The sequence below is a fragment of the Engystomops pustulosus genome, unplaced genomic scaffold, assembly GCF_040894005.1.
Source record: "Engystomops pustulosus unplaced genomic scaffold, aEngPut4.maternal MAT_SCAFFOLD_325, whole genome shotgun sequence".
Taxonomy (NCBI): Eukaryota; Metazoa; Chordata; class Amphibia; order Anura; family Leptodactylidae; genus Engystomops; species Engystomops pustulosus.
In genome coordinates, this window is record NW_027285204.1 from 77501 (window position 1) to 86165 (window position 8665).

Genomic DNA, 8665 nt, shown 5'->3' on the forward strand with positions numbered 1-8665 from the left:
AAGCGATGACGTCAGCGGGAGCAGCCGCTCGGCCGTATCCGGCGGCATGTCACTGTTCCCCGGCCAGACTTGGCGGCAAGTCCCGGGGGACGAACAAGCCCATGGAAGTAGGGGCTCAGCGGGAGCAGCCAGTTGGCCTATCCGGCCACATGTCACTGTCCCCCGGCCAGACTTGGCGGCAAGTCCCGGGGAGGAACAAGCCCATGGAAGTAGGAGCTCCTACTTCCAAAGCGATGACGTCAGCGGGAGAAGCCGCTCGGCCTATCCGGCCACATGTCACCGTCCCCCGGCCACACTTGGCTATAGGTCCCGGGGAGGAATAATGCCCATGGAAGTAGGAGCTCCTACTTCCAAAGGGGCAAGTCAGCGGGAGCAGCCACTTGGCCTATTCGGCCAAGTTTCACTGTTCCCCGGCCACACTTGGCTGTAGGTCCCGGAGAGGAATAATGCCCATGGAAGTAAGAGCTCCTACCTCCAAAGGGGCAAGTCAGCGGGAGAAGCCACTTGGCCTATCCGGCCACATGTCACTGTCCCCCGGCCAAGCTTGGCTGTAGGTCCCGGGGAGGAATAATGCCCATGGAAGTAGGAGCTCCTACTTCCAAAGGGGCAAGTCAGCGGAAGAAGCCACTAGTTCTATCCGGCCAAGAGTCACTGTTCCCCGGCCTTACTTGGCAGTAGGTCCCGGGGAGGAATAATGCCCATGGAAGTAGGAGCTCCTACTTCCAAAGGGGCAAGTCAGCGGGAGAAGCCACTTGGCCTATCCGGCCAAGAGTCACTGTTCCCCGGCCACTCTTGGCAGTAGGTCCCGGGGAGGAATAATGCCCATGGAAGTAGGAGCTCCTACTTCCAAAAGGGCAAGTCAGCGGGAGAAGCCACTAGTTCTATCCGGCCAAGAGTCACTGTTCCCCGGCTACACTTGGCAGTAGGTCCCGGGGAGGAATAATGCCCATGGAAGTAGGAGCTACTACCTCCAAAGGGTGAAGACACTTGGCTCTAAGTCCCCGAGAGGTATACTGCCCATGGGAGTAAGAGCTCCTACTTCCAAAGGGGCAAGTCAGCGGGAGAAGCCACTTGGCCTACCCGGCCAAGAGTCACTGTTCCCCGGCCACACTTGGCAGTAGGTCCCGGGGAGGAATAATGCCCATGGAAGTAGGAGCTCCTACTTCCAAAGGGGCAAGTCAGCGGGAGAAGCCACTTGGCCTACCCGGCCAAGAGTCACTGTTCCCCGGCCACACTTGCAGTAGGTCCCGGGGAGGAATAATGCCCATGGAAGTAGGAGCTCCTACTTCCAAAGGGGCAAGTCAGCGGGAGAAGCCACTTGGCCTATCCGGCCACATGTCACTGTCCCCCGGCCACACTTGGCTGTAGGTCCCGGGGTGGAATATTGCCCATGGAAGTAGGAGCTCCTACTTCCAAAGGGGCAAGTCAGCGGGAGCAGCCACTTGGCCTATCCGGCCAAGTGTCACTGTTCCCCGGCCACACTTGGCTGTAGGTCCCGGAGAGGAATAATGCCCATGGAAGTAAGAGCTCCTACCTCCAAAGGGTGAAGACACTTGGCTCTAAGTCCCCGAGAGGTATACTGCCCATGGAAGTGAGAGCTCCTACTTCCAAAGGGGCAAGTCAGCGGGAGAAGCCACTTGGGCTATCCGGCCAAGAGTCACTGTTCCCCGGCCACACTTGGCAGTAGGTCCCGGGGAGGATAATGCCCATGGAAGTAAGAGCTCCTACTTCCATAGGGGCAAGTCAGCGGGAGAAGCCACTTGGCCTATCCGGCCAAGAGTCACTGTTCCCCGGCCACACTTGGCAGTAGGTCCCGGGGAGGAATAATGCCCATGGAAGTAGGAGCTCCTACTTCCAAAGGGGCAAGTCAGCGGGAGAAGCCACTTGGCCTATCCGGCCACATGTCACTGTCCCCCGGCCACTCTTGGCTGTAGGTCCCGGGGAGGAATAATGCCCATGGAAGTAGGAGCTCCTACTTCCAAAGGGGCAAGTCAGCGGGAGAAGCCACTTGGACTATCCGGCCAAGAGTCACTGTTCCCCGGCCACACTTGGCAGTATGTCCCGGGGAGGAATAATGCCCATGGAAGTGGGAGCTCCTACTTCCAAAGGGGCAAGTCGGCGGGAGAAGCCACTTGGCCTATCCGGCCAAGAGTCACTGTTCCCCGGCCACACTTGGCAGTAGGTCCCGGGGAGGAATAATGCCCATGGAAGTAAGAGCTCCTACTTCCAAAGGGGCAAGTCAGCGGGAGAAGCCACTTGGCCTATCCGGCAAGAGTCACTGTTCCCCGGCCACACTTGGCAGTAGGTCCCGGGGAGGAATAATGCCCATGGAAGTAAGAGCTCCTACTTCAATAGGGGCAAGTCAGCGGGAGAAGCCACTTGGCCTATCCGGCCAAGAGTCACTGTTCCCCGGCCACACTTGGCAGTAGGTCCCGGGGAGGAATAATGCCCATGGAAGTAGGAGCTCCTACCTCCAAAGGGTGAAGACACTTGGCTCTAAGTCCCCGAGAGGTATAATGCCCATGGAAGTAAGAGCTCCTACTCCAAAGGGGCAAGTCAGCGGGAGAAGCCACTTGGCCTATCCGGCCAAGAGTCACTGTTCCCCGGCCACACTTGGCTGTAGGTCCCGGGGAGGAATAATGCCCATGGAAGTAGGAGCTCCTACTTCCAAAGGGGCAAGTCAGCGGGAGAAGAGCCACTTGGCCTATCCGGCCAAGAGTCACTGTTCCCCGGCCACACTTGGCAGTAGGTCCCGGGGAGGAATAATGCCCATGGAAGTAGGAGCTACTACCTCCAAAGGGTGAAGACACTTGGCTCTAAGTCCCCGAGAGGTATACTGCCCATGGGAGTAAGAGCTCCTACTTCCAAAGGGGCAAGTCAGCGGGAGAAGCCACTTGGCCTATCCGGCCAAGAGTCACTGTTCCCCGGCCACACTTGGCAGTAGGTCCCGGAGAGGAATAATGCCCATGGAAGTAGGAGCTCCTACTTCCAAAGGGCAAGTCAGCGGAGAAGCCACTTGGCCTACCCGGCCAAGAGTCACTGTTCCCCGGCCACACTTGGCAGTAGGTCCCGGGGAGGAATAATGCCCATGGAAGTAGGAGCTCCTACTTCCAAAGGGGCAAGTCAGCGGGAGAAAGCCACTTGGCCTATCCGGCCACATGTCACTGTCCCCCGTCCACACTTGGCTGTAGGTCCCGGGGTGGAATAATGCCCATGGAAGTAGGAGCTCCTACTTCAAAAGGGGCAAGTCAGCGGGAGCAGCCACTTGGCCTACCCGGCCAAGTGTCACTGTTCCCCGGCCACACTTGGCTGTAAGTCCCGGAGAGGAATAATGCCCATGGAAGTAAGAGCTCCTACCTCCAAAGGGCGAAGACACTTGGCTCTAAGTCCCCGAGAGGTATACTGCCCATGGAAGTGAGAGCTCCTACTTCCAAAGGGCAAGTCAGCGGAGAAGCCACTTGGCCTATCCGGCCAAGAGTCACTGTTCCCCGGCCACTCTTGGCTGTAGGTCCCGGGGAGGAATAATGCCCATGGAAGTAGGAGCTACTACCTTCAAAGGGGCAAGTCAGCGGGAGAAGCCACTTGGCTTATCCGGCCAAGAGTCACTGTTCCCCGGCCACAATTTGCAGTATGTCCCGGGGAGGAATAATGCCCATGGAAGTAGGAGCTACTACCTCCAAAGGGTGAAGACACTTGGCTCTAAGTCCCCGAGTGGTATACTGCCCATGGAAGTAAGAGCTCCTACTTCCATAGGGGCAAGTCAGCGGGAGAAGCCACTTGGCCTATCCGGCCAAGAGTCACTGTTCCCCGGCCACACTTGGCAGTAGGTCCCGGGGAGGAATAATGCCCATGGAAGTAGGAGCTCCTACTTCCAAAGGGGCAAGTCAGCGGGAGAAGCCACTTGGCCTATCCGGCCAAGAGTCACTGTTCCCCGGCCACTCTTGGCTGTAGGTCCCGGGGAGGAATAATGCCCATGGAAGTAGGAGCTACTACCTCCAAAGGGGCAAGTCAGCGGGAGAAGCCACTTGGCCTATCCGGCAAAGAGTCACTGTTCCCCGGCCACACTTGGCAGTATGTCCCGGGGAGGAATAATGCCCATGGAAGTAGGAGCTACTACCTCCAAAGGGGCAAGTCAGCGGGAGAAGCCACTTGGCCTATCCGGCAAAGAGTCACTGTTCCCCGGCCACACTTGGCTGTAGGTCGAGGGGAGGAATAATGCCCATGGAAGTAGGAGCTCCTACTTCCAAATGGGCAAGTCAGCGGGAGAAGCCACTTGGCCTATCCGGCAAAGAGTCACTGTTCCCCGGCCACACTTGGCTGTAGGTCCCGGGGAGGAATAATGCCCATGGAAGTAGGAGCTCCTACTTCCAAAGGGGCAAGTCAGCGGGAGAAGCCACTTGGCCTATCCGGCCAAGAGTCACTGTTCCCCGGCCACACTTGGCAGGAGGTCCCGGGGAGGAATAATGCCCATGGAAGTAGGAGCTCCTACTTCCAAAGGGTCAAGTCAGCGGGAGAAGCCACTTCGCCTACCCGGCCAAGTGTCACTGTCCCCCGGCCACACTTGGCAGTAGGTCCCGGGGAGGAATAATGCCCATGGAAGTAGGAGCTCCTACTTCCAAAGGGGCAAGTCAGCGGGAGAAGCCACTTCGCCTACCCGGCCGAGTGTCACTGTCCCCCGGCCAGACTTGGCGGCAAGTCCCCGGGAGGAATAATGCCCATGGAAGTAGGAGCTCCTACTTCCAAAGGGGCAAGTCAGCGGGAGAAGCCACTTGGCCTATCCGGCCACATGTCACTGTCCCCCGGCCAGACTTGGCGGCAAGTCCCGGGGAGGAATAATGCCCATGGAAGTAGGAGCTCCTACTTCCAAAGGGGCAAGTCAGCGGGAGAAGCCACTTCGCCTACCCGGCCAAGTGTCACTGTCCCCCGGCCAGACTTGGCGGCAAGTCCCGGGGAGGAATAATGCCCATGGAAGTAGGAGCTCCTACTTCCAAAGGGGCAAGTCAGCGGGAGAAGCCACTTGGCCTACCCGGCCAAGTGTCACTGTCCCCCGGCCAGACTTGGCGGCAAGTCCCGGGGAGGAATAATGCCCATGGAAGTAGGAGCTCACTTGGCTCTACGTCTTCGAGAGGTATAATGCCCATGGAAGTAAGAGCTCCTACTTCCAAAGGGGCAAGTCAGCGGGAGAAGCCACTTCGCCTACCCGGCCAAGTGTCACTGTCCCCCGGCCAGACTTGGCGGCAAGTCCCGGGGAGGAATAATGCCCATGGAAGTAGGAGCTCACTTGGCTCTAAGTCTTCGAGAGGTATAATGCCCATGGAAGTAAGAGCTCCTACTTCCAAAGGGGCAAGTCAGCGGGAGAAGCCACTTCGCCTACCCGGCCAAGTGTCACTGTCCCCCGGCCAGACTTGGCGGCAAGTCCCGGGGAGGAATAATGCCCATGGAAGTAGGAGCTCCTACTTCCAAAGGGGCAAGTCAGCGGGAGAAGCCACTTCGCCTACCCGGCCAAGTGTCACTGTCCCCCGGCCAGACTTGGCGGCAAGTCCCGGGGAGGAATAATGCCCATGGAAGTAGGAGCTCCTACTTCCAAAGGGGCAAGTCAGCGGGAGAAGCCACTTCGCCTACCCGGCCAAGTGTCACTGTCCCCCGGCCAGACTTGGCGGCAAGTCCCGGGGAGGAATAATGCCCCATGGAGCTCGGGCAGACTAGAAGTAACCTCGTCTGCCCGCTGGAGGGCGCCCTTCCCGGAGCGGAGGGGACCCCCTTGGCCACCAAGTGCAAGCCGAGTTTGGAGCTCGAAACCCGGCCACGCTTGGTCGTAGGTCCCGGTGAGGAACATGGCCATGGAAGTCGGAGCTCAAACCTCCAAACTGACCTCAGCCGGAGCACTTGCTGAGGCTGCCCGGGCATGGGTTACTGTTCCCCGGGCACACTTGGTCGTAGGTCCAAGTGTGGAACGTGTCCATGGAAGTTGAAGTGAAGAGAACCGCGAAAGGGAGTTTTTGCGCGAAGCCGCGGCCGAGGAGGGCTCACCGATCCCGGCGTGATTTCTGCCAGGCCCGGTACCCAAACCGAACTCCGCATGGTGGCTGGATCCGCGACCCTGGAACCCTGGGCCGGGAGCCTAGGGGCGAGAGGGGCCCCATGGAGCTCGGGCAGACTAGAAGTACCCTCGTCTGCCCGCTGGAGGGCGCCCTTCCCGGAGCGGAGGGGACCCCCCAAGCGACCAAGTGCAAGCCGAGTTTGGAGCTCGAAACCCGGCCACACTTGGTAGTATGTCCCGGTGAGGAACATGCCCATGGAAGTAAGAGCTCAGCGGGAGCAGCCACTCAGGCTACACGGGAATGTGTCACTGTCCCCCGGCCAAGACTTGGCGGCAAGTCCCGGGGAGGAATAGTTCCCATGGAAGTAGCTCAGCGGGAGCAGCCACTCAGGCTACCCGGGAATGTGTCACTGTCCCCCGGCCAAGACTTGGCGGCAAGTCCCGGGGAGGAATAGTTCCCATGGAAGTAGCTCAGCGGGAGCAGCCACTCAGGCTACCCGGGAATGTGTCACTGTCCCCCGGCCAGACTTGGCGGCAGGTCCCGGGGAGGAATAGTGCTCATGGAAGTAGCTCAGCGGGAGCAGCTGCTGAGGCTACCCGGGAATGTGTCACTGTCCCTCGGCCACACTTGGTCGTTGATTCCTGATGAGGAACATGCCCATGGAACTAAAGAGTTCAGCGGGAGCAGCCGCTCAGGCTACCCGGGAATGTGTCACTGTCCCCCGGCCAGACTTGGCGGCAGGTCCCGGGGAGGAATAGTGCCCATGGAAGTCGGAGCTCCAACCTCCAAGTTGACCTCAGCGGGAGCAGCCGCTGAGGCTACCCGGGCCTGGGTGACTGTTCCCCGGCCACACTTGGTCGGAGGTCCCGGTGTGGAACATGCCCATGGAAGTTGAAGGGAAGAGAACCGCGAAAGGGAGTTTGGAGGCTGAGCCGCGGCCGAGGAGGTCTCACCGATCCCGGCGTGATTCCAGCCAGGCCCGGTACCCTATACCGAACTCGACAGGGTGGCTGTATCCGGGACCCTGGAACCCTGGGCGGGGAGCCTAGGGGCGAGAGGGGCCCCATGGAGCTCGGGCAGACTAGAAGTACCCTCGTCTGCCCGCTGGAGGGCGCCCTTCCCGGAGCGGAGGGGACCCCCCAAGCGACCAAGTGCAAGCCGAGTTTGGAGCTCGAAACCCGGCCACACTTGGTAGTATGTCCCGGTGAGGAACATGCCCATGGAAGTAAGAGCTCAGCGGGAGCAGCCACTCAGGCTACCCGGGAATGTGTCACTGTCCCCCGGCCAGACTTGGCGGCAGGTCCCGGGGAGGAATAGTGCCCATGGAAGTAGCCCAGCGGGAGCAGCCGCTCAGGCTACCCGGGAATGTGTCACTGTCCCCCGGCCAGACTTGGCGGCAGGTCCCGGGGAGGAATAGTGCTCATGGAAGTAGCTCAGCGGGAGCAGCTGCTGAGGCTACCCGGGAATGTGTCACTGTCCCTGGGCCACACTTGGTCGTTGGTTCCTGATGAGGAACATGCCCATGGAAGTAAGAGTTCAGCGGGAGAAGCCGCTCAAGCTACCCGGGAATGTGTCACTGTCCCCCGGCCAGACTTGGCGGCAGGTCCCGGGGAGGAATAGTGCCCATGGAAGTCGGAGCTCCAACCTCCAAGTTGACCTCAGCGGGAGCAGCCGCTGAGGCTACCCGGGCATGGGTGACTGTTCCCCGGCCACACTTGGTCGGAGGTCCCGGTGTGGAACATGCCCATGGAAGTTGAAGGGAAGAGAACCGCGAAAGGGAGTTTGGAGGCTGAGCCGCGGCCGAGGAGGTCTCACCGATCCCGGCGTGATTCCAGCCAGGCCCGGTACCCTATACCGAACTCGGCAGGGTGGCTGTATCCGGGACCCTGGAACCCTGGGCGGGGAGCCTAGGGGCGAGAGGGGCCCCATGGAGCTCGGGCAGACTAGAAGTACCCTCGTCTGCCCGCTGGAGGGCGCCCTTCCCGGAGCGGAGGGGACCCCCAAGCGACCAAGTGCAAGCCGAGTTTGGAGCTCGAAACCCGGCCACACTTGGTAGTATGTCCCGGTGAGGAACATGCCCATGGAAGTAAGAGCTCAGCGGGAGCAGCCACTCAGGCTACCCGGCAATGTGTCACTGTCCCCCGGCCAAGACTTGGCGGCAAGTCCCGGGGAGGAATAGTGCCCATGGAAGTAGCTCAGCGGGAGCAGCCGCTCAGGCTACCCGGGAATGTGTCACTGTCCCCCGGCCAGACTTGGCGGCAGGTCCCGGGGAGGAATAGTGCTCATGGAAGTAGCTCAGCGGGAGCAGCCACTCAGGCTAACCGGGAATGTGTCACTGTCCCTGGGCCACACTTGGTCGTTGGTTCCTGATGAGGAACATGCCCATGGAAGTAAGAGTTCAGCGGGAGCAGCCGCTCAGGGCTACCCGGGAATGTGTCACTGTCCCCCGGCCAGACTTGGCGGCAGGTCCCGGGGAGGAATAGTGCCCATGGAAGTCGGAGCTCCAACCTCCAAGTTGACCTCAGCGGGAGCAGCCGCTGAGGCTACCCGGGCATGGGTGACTGTTCCCCGGCCACACTTGGTCGGAGGTCCCGGTGTGGAACATGCCCATGGAAGTTGAAGGG